Below are 16,187 nucleotides of genomic sequence, written 5' to 3' on the forward strand. Positions count from 1 at the left end.
GAAGTATACAGCCGACAGAGGACTAGCATGCTCACCGCAGAAGTCGGAGCTCTTTAGGTACAACACCAACAGCAGAGACAAAAACCCAATAAACATCAGAGTGGTAGTAGAGGGCCTAGAGGTGCTGAAGGTCGAGGAGATGAGGATCCTGGGTATGGTTCTCAATCATAAAGACAACAATACCAATACCATAAAGAAATTGGCAACATATGCGGATCAAGTGCAAGGCATATTCAGAAGGATAACAAGAAAAGGCAGAGGCCTAAAAGAGAAGCCTCCTAAGAATATCACATGCGTACATAACAAGCAGAGTCTGCTATGCAACGCCGTAAAATATGAACAAAGAGAACATAGATAAACTAGACAGGATACTGAGGAAATGTGCCAAGAGCGCTCTGGGACTTCCCATACCCACATCAACGGAACGTCTTGAGAAAATGGGTATCCACAACAGATGGGCAGAGCTAGCTGAGGGAGTTAGAATAGCTCAGCTGGAGCGACTTAGCCAATATGAAACAGGAAGAAAAATACTAGAATGGATAGACATCCAACCGGGATACACTGCTCATAAGACAGTGGATATCCCGGAAGAGATAAGAGCCAGGATACGCGTCCCGCCTATGCCAAAAAATATGCACCCCGAATATAACAAAGAGAGGCGCGGGCATAGAGCCAGAGCCTACGAGAAAAGAATGGGAGAACAACCAGCAGAACAAGTGGCCTACGTAGATGCTGCATGTGGACGGCAAGGAGCACCGTATCCGCAGTAGTCGACGGAACAGGAGCACCTGTAGTATCGGCTTCAAGCCGCACGAGAGACGCCAACGCGGCGGAGGAATTGGCAGTAGCGCTCGCTTGTGTCGGTACCAAGGCTAAATTAATACTATGCGATAGCAAAAATGCGGTCAGAAATTTTGGGAAGGGAAGAATATCAGAATAAGCTAAACGAGTCCTCGAATCGAGGCCGCTTGAGCGCAAATTGGTTGGTTCACAGGAAGGGAAAGGCGCACTAACTGTCACACTTGCTCTGTGGACACCCGAACCGCGCCGTAGGGGAAGGGAGGAAGGTGGGAATGAAAGTGGAAAGAGAGAAAGAGGAGCCGTAGTGGAGGGCTACGGAGTAATTTCGACCACCTGGGGATCTTTAACGTGCGCTGACATCGCACAGCACACGACGCCTCTTCGTTTCGCCTCCATCGAAACGCAGCCGCCGCGGTCGGGTTCGAACCCGGGAACTCCGGCACAGTAGTCGGGCGTCTTACCACTGCACCACCCCGGCGGGGCATGCTCGTGGAAATTATATGGATACCAGCACATGAATCCATCGCAGGGAATGAGGCTGCTCACGAGTTTGCCCGAGCTCTCTATCACCGGGCGGCTGCCGACCAGCCCTCTTGCATGGATATAAAAGATAGCATAATCTCGTATAAAGAGGTTACAGAGCACTATAAACTAAGCAGAAGGGTCTGTCCGCCGCCAGACCGTTCCCTCTGAAACGGGGAGGCAATTGCATGGAGGGGACTACAAGGGGGCAATCATATTAGTCCCTTTTGGGTATATGCAACAATTTCAAAAGATGAAAAGGATCTACATTGCATAACATGTGGGAGATGGGGCACTCTAGATCATATTATTTGGGAATGTAACAACAGGCCAGGAGCTAAAGAAAATATAGATAGAGACACCTGGGAGACCCTGCTGCGAAGCGAGGACCCCGCTCAGCAGCAGCAAGCCATCCGCCTGGCGGCTGAGGCCGTGAACCAACAATGCATATTCGCTAGACCTTAGTTCACGAGGCTCCTGAGTAAGGATCCATCAGGCCTGCGTGCCGGGGAGTCCGAAACGGAGCTTCTTCTCGGTGGAAATAAAGGTTTTCAACAACAACAATGTCAGAAAACTTTGTGGGAGGTGGTGAAGGGTGGCTGTTCCTGGCCCTACGGAGCTGGGACGGTAGGTCAAGCAGCTTGCGGCAGGGGCTAGCCAGCCACCGAATTTGTTTCTGTTGTAGGCCGCCATTGCACCCGCCACTGCTTAGGTGGTGAACGACGGCTGTTGCTTGCCGACAGAATAAAGAAAAGGTGAGAAGGAAATCAAAAAAAGGGGGAGAGAGATGCGCGCCGCAACGGCCCTCGTCCACCACCTAAGCGGTGGCGGGTGCAATGACGGCCTACAGCAGATCAAAATTCGGTGGCTGGCTAGCCCCTGCCGTAAGCGGCTTGACCTACCTTCCCAGCCCTTATCTGGCCGTCACGTGACGTGACGTTGGCTACGTCACGACGCGGAGGCTGATGGCACTCCTACCGTTTGTGGCCGTGGCGTCGCCGGCGTAGTGCGGGCTGCGTCGCGCTGCGCTTGTAGCTCCCCTCGTTTTTGTGGTAGGCGCGATGTTTGAAGGTGCGAGTTTCGTAAACGAGGAAAGAATGTCCCATGCATTTATGAATGTCAGCTGGTTGCTATTTACCGCAACGAACATCGCGAAGCAAACGGGTGGATTAATTTTGCATGTGGCCTATTACTGCGTCATATGAATGCATCATGTATGCGCATGTGCGCATTCTTGAGTAGTTTTATTTTGTTGACAAGTGCAGCCCATTAATGCGATCGGTCATGAATGAGGATGCTGGTTATTTTTTTTTCATGGTCACCTTGTTTTTGTTTCGTGGAACTGGTACGTGATTTAGTGCCGTCTGTGAAGTACTGCTAATGTAACGCAATTTGTGAACTGTAAATTTTAAATGATTTTGAATCATATCAAGCATCATTATCACTTTATTTTGGTTCATTATATTGACCACGTACCATTAATATTGTTGTAGCTTTTGAGAGATTGACATATGCTTTTTCAGGCAGGAAAGATAGGCACGGGGGTTCAGGAGATGGTTGCAGGTGGAAAAAATTGTTCATCACAGCTCTCGAAGGGCTTAATTGATGCTGCAGACTACGATACACTTTTGTTATGAAACAACCAAACGTGGATAACAGGGTGACCCAAGCAATGCTTATTTACAGTTAATTTCGCTCACTGTCAATACAGTTTAGTACAATACAATTTGAAATGAACATGAACCAGGGTGTGAAAGTCTGCCAGGAATTTAAAACCGCTTTATGACTGTTCGTCCACAAGGATGCGTGTTTTTCTTTTCTTCGCACATTCTTCTTTCCCAACACGCTGAATATCGTTTCTCAGCTTGCATAAATTATTCAGCAATATATTCGTGGCACAGTTTGAAACAAGTGTAAGAAGGAGCTCGTATGTCTGGCCATTTACGCATTCTGTTACTTCCTGAAGCTGGGGCAGAGACTGTAATGTCAGCTTCCTCACCGGGGTGGCGCAGTGGTTATGGCGTTCGACTACTGTTCCCAAGGACGCGGGATCGAATCCCGGCCTCGGCGGCAGCTTTTCGGTGGAGGCGAAAAGCAAGGCGCCCGTGTGCTGTGCGATGTCAGTGGACGTTAAAGAACCCCTGGTGGTCGAAATTTCCGGAGTCCTCCACTACGGCGTCTCTCATACCCTGAGTTGCTTTGGGACGTTAAACCCCACAAACCAACCAACCAACCGATTTTCCTTTGATTTCCTGTCTGCAAAAATTCAGAACAATTGCATTCAGTCAGCTTCTTTACAATAACCTCAGTGTGCATGAGAACTGTTACAACAAATGGTGATGGTAATTGCAAACCACCCCTATCTAAGCGAGCAATTAATGAATTCGGTTCGTTTTCCAGATCAACCTCCTATCAACAACTAAGGTGTCTCGGCAGCTTGCACATTTAAGGACTTTCAATGCAGCGTGGGCGCAATAACCGCCAACATATGCTATTACAGGCATATGTTCACTTGGTGCTTCAAGGTCGGAATCTGTGACCTTGATACAAAAATTGCTGTTGGTGCCACTGGCAGGGCATGTGTCTTGAATGTCTCTCAGATCCTCTGAGCTCATTACAGGCAGAGTGTTTTGTTAACGAATCCTGCCCTCTGTCTCATAAAGTTGCCTAACTGATATGTGGTAATTTCCTCCTGCCATCTGCCGGTACTAGCCGAAGCGACTCTCCAGGCAGTCAGTTTGTATTTTACCGAGGAGAACATATCTGTGGGCTAGTTCAGTAATTATTATTATTATTATTATCATCAGCCTGATTATACCCACTGCAGGGCGAAGGCCTCTCCCATATTTCTCCACTTAACCCGGTTCTGTGCAAGCTGCATCCACTTGACCCCCCTTCGGTAATACAGGAATTTGAAAGCTCCAATAGAGCGTGTGCAGACAGTTTCAGAGCTCTCAGCGTTTCTTTAGTGAGCACGCCAGTGTCCTGTTCGTAGAACTCCCATACATCAAGCCACGTGATGAAGGCATCGAGGAATGTACACTTGGGGTCATCTGTTGGGCACGAGATAGGCTCCTCAAAGACATTGCGATGGTGTATGCCTTTGTTTAGTGTTTTCACATTTACAATGCTCCACCAACGTATGATTATTTTTAGAAAGTCTGAAGTTTGTTCTGCATGATAGATAGACGTTGACTCGCGGTGTACTACAAGGGCTTCAGCAACATATGGGCTAAAAACCTGCAATGCAAGTTTACCGTTCTGGCGTTCCAAGTTGCTTGGATAAAGGGCTTTAGATGTTAATCCATACCCGCACTTCAAAAGTTGTGAAGATTCTATCTTGTACACTTCTCTCAAATCCTTGAATGAGGCAGTCCTAATGCTGTCTGGGTGTACACTGTTGTTAGAGAGCTCAAAGTGTGGATAGTAGAAGCTTGTGCCCGCATTTTTTTTGTTAATCCAGTTGTTTCGTGTGCATTTCAGTAAGTGCACGGCATCAACTACATGAGAGAGCGGTCGAGATGGATCCGCAGGGTGCGGGTACAGAATACGGAGCTTGTTCGGTTCACTGAACATAATCATTGCTTTTCGGTTTAATGAATTATCGCAGACAACTGCTACAACCTTAAACCCTATTTCTTCTAAACGCAAAATAACTTTCTTCAGTATTACATGGAGATCATCACCAGTCAACGTTTTGACTGGAAAGATATATGCCACCTCTTTAAATTAACTTAAAAGACTTTGTACCATGAATACATGTGCTGATGTTGCTGCTTCGGTAGAATTTGCGGCAGCACCACTATGTCTGCCACCTTTATAGTCTAGAAAGGGTTTGATGTGGATTTCATCCAACATCAACGTGACACAAGTCTCATGAGGCTGGAGCTACTTAAATCTGTGTGCTGCATACTGTAGGAAGGTGCCCCCTAATGACTCTTTTTGTGGAGCCAGCTGATAAGAAGAGCACACATTTCGTATTGTGCTTGGATGAGGCAAAGTGAGTCCGCTCATCTTTCCTAAATACTTATACGCATGTGCTGATATGGTGTACAAAATGCATGAAAGCACCATTAGTTCAGGGCTGTACTGGACACGTCCTTTAGCAAGTGTTATCAGCTGTTCCTTCAAAAACGTAACAGTTTCTTTTTTTTTTGTATGGATATTGCGCTCAAACTTTTCGAGGAGAACGCTGATTGCATCCATCAGGTGGCACGTTTGATCTTCAGAAGACAGCATAGAGAGACTGTCTAAAATTGCAACAGGGATCTTACATCATTAACTGCGTCTGGAATAACAATATCTCTCAACTTTTTGATAGGGGCTCCCTGATAGCAGGCACTTAATTGAAGACTGTCAAACACCGTTAGGGATGAATTCAAATATGGTTCACTTTCATTTACATTGTGCAGAAACATTGTGCACCTGTCGTTGTGTATTACAGTCCACACATCTGAAACTGATGCAGTTTGAAGGTACGCTTTCATCTGCTGATGTCTTGAAAAATGATGCCTTTCTTCTTTCGCTTCATATGACGCAACAGATTCTTGAAGAGCCCGAGCAAGTCCTGAGGACTCCTGTCGGCATCTCTTGATATCTGGCGGTACACTTGAGCTTAGTTTTTTCTTCGTGAGATATGAAGGGCACCCAGGGAACACGCTAGGCACAGACCCAGGTCGCAGGCGTGGCACAGGCAATGACACCTCTATCACTTTTCCTGTCTTCCAGTCAGTATACGACGTGGTTCGTTCCAAGCACGAAGGGTCGAAGTGAACAGCACAGACCTACAGGAATGCAAAATATGCGTGTGAGGGACATAGCATCAGTGCAAGAAAATTGCTCTCGTAAATGGCGAATGCCCAAGCAAATAAATTAAACCAGCAATTTATGAATTTCTACCATTACATTCTTAGGTTCCCTTTTTCACTCATATAAAAATTGGCAAGTTTACTACCACAAATGTGACCTTTGTGTAAAAAATAAGCAATTTACTGGTTCCTTATTGACAGTAAACGTGGCAACATATGCTCAAACAACGGCAATACATCGGTAGTAATATCTAAAACTTTCCAACGGCGTGCTTTTTTAAACGTGCCGCATATTTAAAGTTTTACGCGAAAGTGTATACAACTCGTTCGCCCGAAAAGCCGCCGGCGTTGTAGTTCGCACGATCACGTCGGAAATAATCGGACGCTGCATGAAAGGCGCGATTGAGGCGTCCACCGAGATGCTGTGATGCGAGAGAGTTACTGCACCCATCCTTTCCTAAAAATGCCGGTTGAAATGTTCACTGATATGTCGAGATGTGAGAGGTACGCTCACGATGACACACTGATGCTTTCGCGTTCGCAGCCTTAACTGCCCTCCGAGTTTGTGGAATGGGTGTGCGGAAACGCGTCTTGTGCGATGCCAGCGTTTCGGTCGATCGCTCACGATGACACACTGATGCTTTCGCGTCAGCAGCTTTAACTGCCCTCTGATTTTGTGGAGTCGATGTGCACAAACGCGTCTTTTGCGCAACCAGCCTTCCGGTCGAACGCTCATGATGACATACCGATGCTTTCGCGCCAATAGCACGTAAGCAGCCTTAAGCCCTCTGAATTTTTTTTCCCCTTAAGGTTACCTTCTGCACTGAGGAATTTTGCGTCAAAAACTCCTGCACCTCTGAGAGCTTACACATTGACCCCGCAATAAATAATGTAACGCGAAGGGAATAGGAGGAGGAGGAGGAGGAAACAACTTTATTTAACGCATTTCATTAAGCGTTAAGAATGTCCTGGGCCAGGGTCACCAAGGCCAACTGATTTTTCAGCTGGTCAGAGGCTAACCAAGCCCGCCACGTTGGGGGAGGAGGGTGGGGAAAGTGAGGAGATTGGAGGGCGACAGGGCATGAAAAGATGCAATGCTTCAAGTTTGCATAGTGTTCTGGGCAATTTGGGCATGCAGGGGAATACATGATTCTGTATAGAAAAGATCGGGCAGGAGTAAGCAGTGTATTTAGTTGTATGCGTCTAAGAATGCGGGTTTGCGTGGTAGTGAGAGATTTATCAGGAAGAGGAAGTGTACGGAGAGTTTCTCTAATGTTGTAGTGAACGTTGATTTCTTTTTTGTAGTGAAGAGTAGTGTCCCACGTTGGTGGATAAGGCCAGGAAATCCCAGGCGCCCGGTGTTGAAGTTCGCGGGCGAGGCGATGCACTACCTCATTGCCTGGGATTCCAGCGTGACCAGGAATCCACCTCAGTGTTACAGTGTGGGGACGTAGTTTGGTAAGAGCTCTGTGTAGATCATCGTGTAGTTCTTCAGGAATGCGACCCGTGTGAATGGCGCGTATAGCCTGTATTGAATCAGTGTATATTGTATATCCCGAAGGGTTAGGGGTGCTTGTGCGAGGTCTTGAATACTGGTAACTATTGGTAGGGTCTCGAGAGTCGCTGTAGGAGGAGGATCTATGTAAGGACCGAGGGTATGCGTCACTACATCGCTACAGCTCTGAATTGAGTAAGCAGCCGCTCCGACGTTAGTTCGTGATGCATCTGTGTAGATGATCGTGGAATCTGTTGGGTGAACATGGTTGGAAACGCGAGCGGAACGTATGCCTGTGTTAGTGTCGGGTGCAACGTTTTTTGGAATGGGGATTATTCTGAGGTTATCCGGGAGCGAAGAAGGAAGGGTAATTATAGGGAGGTCTATAGGTTTGAGTGCAACCTGCTGTAGTATCCAATGCCCTTGTTTGGTGCTAGAAAGACGTGCCATTTGCCGGTCGCGATGTTGTATGAGGTCTCCCAGGGGCAAGAACAGCCCCGTATAGTATAGGCGCTCCGTGGACGTATGTACAGGGACGTTAAGGGCGGCCTTGTACAATATGTGAAGCGCAACCTCAATCTGATGTCTTTGGCGACAAGTTAGTGTAAGGTAAGGAATCGTATATAAAATTTTGCTAAGTGCTAATGCGTGGACAAGCTGCCTGACTTGACCCTCGCGTAGCCAGGCGTGCTTATTGACTATGCGACGAACTAGATGCGTAAGCTGATTGCAAACTTTAACGGTTGTAGATACATTGGCCTGATTGGTTGACTCATGGATATGAAGTCCGAGGATCCGGCAGCATGATACACGAGGGATGTGGTGACCTGCCATTGTGAGATTGATCAGCTGGTTATGTTGGCGTTGATAGCGAGTTTTTGCAATCAGCAGCAATTCGGATTTTTCAGGTGCAGGAGATAGCCCTACTTTATCAAGGTAACTAACGACTGCATCGATACCTTGCTGTAGGGTCTCCTCTACTGCTCCAGGAGGCCCAGAAGTGCACCAAAGAGTAAGGTCGTCTGCATAGAATGTGTTTTTTAGGTTTGGGATAGACGCTAAAATACGAGACAGAGGAGCCATTCCAAGGTTAAAAAGGGTGGGTGACAGAATAGCGCCCTGAGGAGTACCACGTGTGAGGGGGAAAGGATCAGATATCGAATCGGGGAGACGGAACTTGGCCGTACGGTCGCGGAGAAATGCTGTGAGGTAGCCACACTTCTTTAGACCACAGCCAGTAGAGGCAAGGATGTTTAATAGAGGATCGTGGGCAAGGTTATCAAAGGCTTTTCGCACATCAAGGGCCACTATGGCTTGGATCTGGGAAGTGGGCTGAGGGTCAAATTCGTGCATGAGGAGAAAAAATAGGTCCTGAGTAGACACACTTTTTCGTAAGCCAATTTGTTGAGGGGGAAAGAAATCTATGGATTCAAGATGAGTCTCGAGCCGATTGAGCACCATCCGCTCCATGGTTTTCCCCAGGCATGATGTTAAAGAAACTGGGCGGAGGTTTTGAAGCGCAGTTTTTTTGCCTGGCTTTGGAAGTAGGGTTATAAGTGATTGTTTCCAAGATGCTGGGAGTGTTCTTTCTTCCCAATGTAAGTTTATAATGCTCAGAAAATGTTCTTTGTCCTTGTCAGAGAGATTTCGAATGAGTGAGTATGTAATCTGGTCTTCACCTGGTACTGACTTCCGCTTTAGCTGTTCTAGCGCCCAGTCGAGATCCCAGAGGGTAAACGGCTGATCGAGTTCTACATTGGAAGCACCAGTGTACGGAGTATAAAGGCTGGGTAGGGGAGGATGAATGTAGAGATCGCGGAGTTGGGCTGTTAAGGCATCCGCGCCTAGTTGAGAATAGTGCTTCTCGAGAGTGGGAACAGGCGCCGGTTGAGGCCCGAGTAGTTCTCTGAGTAAATGCCAGGTTCTTTTTTGATTTAGTGTGCCGTTAATGGTGTTACAAATTTTGTTCCATTGATTGGTGTCAAGTTTAACGCAGTGTTCTTTAACCTGTCGCGTCAATTCGGTGACTCGGTCGGAAAGGCGAGCATTGTTGGGCTGAGTGCGAAGAGTGCGCAAGAGTCGTTTCCGCCTCTTCCAGATGCGTACAAGGTAAGGGTCCGGATTATCTGACGGGGCTGAAGTGGAACTCTCCTGCGTAGCTTGTTTCTGAGCATGTTTGAGTGCTTTTGTCCAGCTCTGAAGACTGCCAGTAGTGTGAGAGGTGTCGCGCATGGTGCGGAATGTATTCCAGTTTGTGTGGGAAATTTTACGTTTACGCGGACGGGTACGGCTAGGGACAGTGATGTTAATAATGTAATGGTCGCTGAGCAATTTTTCATCTGTAACTTATTTACATAAACTTTACAAATGACTCAACCGAGGCAGCGGCCACAGAGAAGGTTGTAGCCGTACTTCATACAGCGGACATTACGGCTAACAAAATTAATACTTTCTCTCAGCACACATGCCAACGCTTCATCGGACCATTCACACGCATGACATTCTTGGTGAAACGAAATAGTTTGAGAAAAATAAAAACTAAAGAATCATTGAAAGCATTCTTACCTTGGTATATGAAGTTGGCACGAAATTCTTCCTCGGAATAGCGCGCAACCACTTCTCGAAGGTGTCTTTCTCCTTCGGAAAATAAAACACTTGAACTTTCTTCTCAACATTATAGTTGCCGGAACAATCCGGCACGCAACACTTGTTAGGCATTGCAGCCGTCGATAAACGCACATGGAAAACGCGCACAAACGCCGATGGCGAGCGATTTGGTCGAGTCCAACAGCGGCGTTCACATTGCGACCGGCGGCGAAGCACTCCAGGCACCGACTGCACTGGGCACGGCGCGGCAGTGGAGAGGGGCATGGCGAAGTGACCGCCGACAGGATGTGACGTCATATTTTTGGGCGCAGGCCTGGAAGTTATAGGAGGCTACGGCCAGGAACAGCCACCCTTCACCACCTCCCCCATTTTTCTGACAATTAAATTTAATCATGTTGTCATAGAGAAACAAAATATAAAGAGAGGACGCTCAGCTGATACTGGCCTCAGAAAGTACGTCACAATTACGCAGAGGGCACATACGGTTGAACAAAAATGCCTTTAATTTCATGGTTTAGTTTGGTATGTGAGCTTTAACGTCCAAAAGCAACTCAGGCTATGAGAGACGCCGTAATGGAGGACTCTGGAAATTTCGACAACCTGGGTTTCTTTAACGTGCATTGACATCGCACAGCACACGGGAGCCTTGCTTTTCGCCTCCATCGAAAAGCGGCTGCCGAGGCCGGGATTCGATTCCGCGGCCTTGGGAATAGTAGTCGAGCGCCGTAACCACAGCGCCACCCCGGCGGGGTTTTTTAAATTGATGTGTTGTTAAATAAGTACCTTATGCTTTAAGACCACTATTTTACATACATATGGATAGGTAATTTGTTAAGGTGAAAGCCTTTAATGGCTCATTCTATCGTGGACAATGTGTGTGCCACTTTTTCGTCACTGTCGCGTAGCGTTTGTTAGCACGCGTTCAAGTGAGGGATTGCAGAGTGCAGGAACGCTAGACAAGATGAGACCTGGAGGAAAGGCGGAGTATCTGTCACTCTCCTACAAGCGTGCGTTTGGATGCGGATGGTACAACATCGCTCCTGTCGCGTAGCGTTCCTTGGCGCGCGTTGAAGTGTGGGATTGCAGACGGCAGGAATGCTAGACAAGATGCGACAGATCAAGCTTTCGCCTTTCACTACTTTAGTCGCTAAAGTCCCTATAATTTTTAAAGAAACATGCAATACTGCAATTCGTCTGCTCTGTCAGCTCGTTACTGCTGTGGTGCACCAAACGACATTTCGCTTGTTGGACAACAGGTGAGAGATGTTTTCTGCTTGAAAACACCGACAAAAACAGAAAGCAGCGGCTAGTGTTGTGATTTTACCTCACAGCTGGTTGCATCGATAAGGCGCAGTACGGAATTTGAAGCGCGGCGCCCTTGCAGGTTTGATTACACAAGTAAGAGAATGGTATGAGGGCAATGAGGAGCCAGAGCGCACTCATTTCGTAGTGTTGCTTGAGGCCAAAGTCGTGCGCATTTATGAAACCATGAGCCTGTTTGCAGCTCTGATAATTACAGGCAGATTGTTTTGCTCAGGCGCTGAATTGGCGCATATTTCAAATCCCGGAAAGGCTCATGTTAGTATATTTCGTGTAAGCTTTATCTGCGCTTGTGGTAAACTCCAATCTAAACTCTAATACCATTACCTGCGTCGTTTTGCCAGCGTTTCTCTATGGCGGAGCCTTTTCTACTGCGTTCAAAACAGTTTTATCATAGTTATGAGTTGTGAATATGGGGTTACCCATCGGATTCTCCCAGGGGTGCACACATCAAGGGAAGCTTTTCAGATAATTCTTTTCATCTTTTAAACCACACGCATACATCTACCCGTCCACGAGGTGAGCCTCATTCACCTGATTTGACTTGGTCGTTAGGCCCTGGTAGCCCTCGTTGGGCTTTTGAACCAGATACATGGGGTAGTGATCACGGTCCTATCTTTAACTCTCTCACTCCTTCGCGGATACGTAAAATACGCCGTAGCGTACGAATAACATCATGGGACTCTGTACGCGCAGACAATCGCTTATCTGATTTCACCCCATCAGCATCGTCTACTCTCTCTGCTGTTCTTGCGTCCCACACGATTACCTCCACTGTAAATGAAGATGAGCCAAACCCGGACATCCACCTCCTGAATCTTTGGGCTCTGCGTCGCCAGGCAGATCAGTATGCTGCTCGTAACCCCGATGACCCATTGGCTATCCCCGCTCTTCACCGGGCTACCGCGCGTGCGAGGCGGTATGAAAAACGTCTAGGAAAGCAACGTTGGGCTTCATGGTGTGAGCGCCTGTCCTCCAAGCAGAGTAATCGACAACTTTGGAGAGTGTTTCACGCCATGGAGCCCTCGTCTGAAGTTTCTGATTACACAGAGAGCATTCGCCTTGCGATGAATGTAGATGAGGACACATTTGCAAAACAGGCGGCCAGACAGTTTTTTCCCCACTATGATTCCACCTCAACTTCTCCACCTTGCTTACCGGTTACCGAACCCCCCGATGCGATTACTTCTGACCAAACCATGGCAGAGCTGCTGACCTCTATTGAACGCCTCAAATCTAACTCTGTTCCCGGGCACGACGGCATACCTAACTCCTTATTCCGCAACTTAGAAAGGACTGCTTTGCAGGCCCTGCTTGATGCATTCAATGACTTGTGGCATTCTGGTGTCATGCCGGACGAGTGGAAGCATTTTATTGTTGTTCCAATACCAGAGTCAGGTCATCCTGCAGTATCTCTCTAGACCCTTCGTCCAATTTCCGTGACGCGAATAATCTTCAAGCTTTACGAAAATATTCTCGCCGCACGCTTATCGTGGTGGTTGGAATCCCATGACTGTTATCCAGAATCCCAAATTGGCTTCCGCCCGCAAATAGGAACGGAGGACGGTCTTGCTACTTTGGCTGCTGACGTGCTTCACCATTCTCCGCACAGTCTTGTTAGAACTGTGATCGCTACAGATATAACAAAGGCATATGATAACATTCTTCACTCAACCTTTCTTGCCTCCCTACAAACTCTTGGTCTTCCTCACAGGTTTCTCCTCGCCATTCACGCCTTTCTAACAAATAGAACATTCAGTGTGCGTGTCCATGGAAAGCCCTTTGGTCACTTCCCCTGAAACAGAGGAGTGCCCCGGGGCTCCGTTCTCGCCCCTACATTATTTATTGTGGCCTTAATTCCACTTGTTCGAGCCCTAGAGGCCATCCCTTCTATACGCGTGCTTGCGTATGCCGATGATATAAACCTTATGGTGCTATTACCCAGATACGTCTGTCCATCAGGCGGCCCTCCAGCATGAGCTGGATGTATTGACATTTCGCCTCCCTCCTTTGGGCCTAACTCTTTCGCATATAAAATCCTGTTTCATTCGCATTGGAAATAAAGCTGGCTTACGGAAAGCTCCCACTATTAATTTTATGATAGATAATACCCTAATTCCTCAGGTACAAACCGTTCGCATTCTTGGTCTTCTTCTTCATTCCTCTGGGACTGGCACCCTGTGGCTGACAGCCATCCGTAAGACCGCTCACGCTATTTTAGGTCTCATTCGTCGCATATCTATGCGCTCTGGAGGCGCGCGTGCTCACACGGCCCGCCAGCTTGTTCGCTCTGTCCTCCAGCCACGTATTATATACCAGGCACCCGCAGGCAGTGGGACTACGTTGAGGCCATCAATCGTGAGGCTATGCGTGCCATAACATATCTTCCCCGCCTAGCACCCATACCAGTACTTCAGGAGTATGCCCAGCTAAATACGCTCACTGAACTCGTTGATCAGCGGATGGCAAATAGAGCTCGTAAACATGCTTTACAACTACATCATTTAAAGACACTACCTCCATTGTCGCACTGCCAGCTCACGGACAATCGCCCCACTGCTTCCCCGTCGGTATCACCCGCACATCTGCCTGAAGGGTGCATATTATATAACGATGCATCACATACTGCAGAGCGAGGAGTTACTTCTGTGTATAGTCCCTCTCATCCGCATCTGAACACTCACGTGACATATACCGCGGATACGTGCACCCCTCTGGCACTGGAACTTCAAGCAATTTACAATTCCATACAATCCCTTCCACCAGTTCCTACATTCAATTAAGTTCATCTTTTCACAGACTCTCCCACTGCCCTTAAACAGCTTAAGGGCGTTCGACGCACATTCCAAATAACACAGTCCACACATTTGCTCTGTTCAAAGTACCCATGTCCTATTCGCATACACTGGATTCGCGGCCGTGCTCGCGATCCACATAATATTCAAGCAGATTCTATGACGAATATAAACACATCAGGCAATCCACCACCTTCCCCTCTTCCCCGAGATCCGTTCCTGTCCCACGTTTCCGATTCGCAAGTTCTGTGCCAGCGAACACGCGCTGCCCCGCCGGGGTGGTGCAGTGGTAAGACGCCCGACTACTGTGCCGGAGTTCCCGGGATCGAATCCCGGCCTCGGCGGCTGCGTTTCGATGGAGGCGAAACGAAGTGGCGTCCGTGTGCTGTGCGATGTCAGCGCACGTTAAAGATCCCCAGGTGGTCGAAATTACTCTGTAGCCCTCCACTACAGCCTCCTTTCTCTCTATCCACTTTCACTCCCACCTTCATCCCTTCCCTTACGGCGCGGTTCAGGTGTCCACAGAGCAAGTGTGACAGATACTGCGCCTTTCCCTTCCTATGAACCAACCAACCAACCAACACGCGCTCTCATTCCTCCGTGTTCGCACCCTCTCCCCCGTAGTCTTACTCAGCAGGAGGAGGTGACAGTGCGCCGGCCCCGCCGGGGTGGTGCAGTGGTAAGACGCCCGACTACTGTGCCGAAGTACCTGGGTTCGAACCCGACCTCGGCGGCTGCGTTTCGATGGAGGCGAAACGAAGAGGCGTCCGTGTGCTGTGCGATTGATTGATTGAATGTCCTTTATTGAATGGAAAGGCTCATGGCCATGGATGGGTATAAAGGGGAGTAGACATAATCTTCATTGTTTAGGTCGTCACTCGAATCACATTGCTCTAACCAGGCCACTAAGTGAGCCATACTTGGCAAATATCATCTGTGTGTTAGCATCAGTTTCTAGAAGGGAACGGTAGTTCAGGCGGTAGGGTTCGATCTCGGGGCGTCCAGTAGAAAAAGCAGGGCATTCCCAAAGTAAATGAGATATGCCGCCGCAGGTTAGAGTCGTACAGTGGGGGCACGTAATCATTTTCTCCTTATACTGACGCCAGCGGGCCATAATACGTGGCGTGTAAGCCGCATGGGCGATGAGCTTATTCAAAAATACTTCTTGACTGAGTGAGGTGGGTTCTTCTCGTTAAAGGTGGGTCTGGTGTGGCCACCTGCATGCGATGCTGACTGAGGCTACGAAGACTGGTCCGAGTATAGTGCATAAGGGCAAGAGAAGGGGTGAGTTGCCTGCCCAAGGTCGAATAAGGATGAAGCAAGGGGGGTGGGGAAGTAAATGTGGACATCCCACCTGCCAAGGCAGCCGCGGCGTGTGCCGCCGCATTGCCCCCTGATTCGTCCGAGTCACCTGGGGTCCAGTGAATAGCGACAGTTCTGGTCGCGAGTTGGTGGCGTTTAAGGAGGCGCTGTATAGCCGTAGCTGTTGCATCTTGTGAGCCCGGAGTAGCGATTTCCTTGTAAGCTTCAAAGGAATCAGTAAGAATACGTAGTGACCCAGTTCCGGTGCAAGGCACTCCTGACAAGGCTCCCCAAAACGCGAGGAGTTTAGCGTGAAGAGGGGTACCCTGAGGTAGATGGCAGGCATAAGCGCCTGAAAGGGAAGGGTTGTCATCGCATACCCAGGCCATAGATGCGAATTCGCTTGTAATCGATGCGTCGGTGTATATGTCAGTCGTATCGGGGATTCGCTCTTGTCGGTGATGGGCAGCTAGGAGCTTCCGGGGAATGTCAGCGCACGTTAAAGATCCCCAGGTGGTCGAAATTACTCCGTAATCC

At 48.3% G+C, this 16,187-nt stretch overlaps 1 pseudogene; it reads right to left on the minus strand.

Annotated features, from left to right (window-relative positions):
* Positions 1–3,103: 3,103 nt before the first annotated feature.
* On the minus strand, positions 3,104–10,344 carry LOC146194956 (uncharacterized; annotated as a pseudogene).
* Positions 10,345–16,187: the final 5,843 nt, after the last annotated feature.

The sequence above is a fragment of the Amblyomma maculatum genome, chromosome 3 (assembly GCF_055883805.1).
Source record: "Amblyomma maculatum isolate TAMU_Amacu chromosome 3, ASM5588380v1, whole genome shotgun sequence".
Taxonomy (NCBI): domain Eukaryota; kingdom Metazoa; phylum Arthropoda; class Arachnida; order Ixodida; family Ixodidae; genus Amblyomma; species Amblyomma maculatum.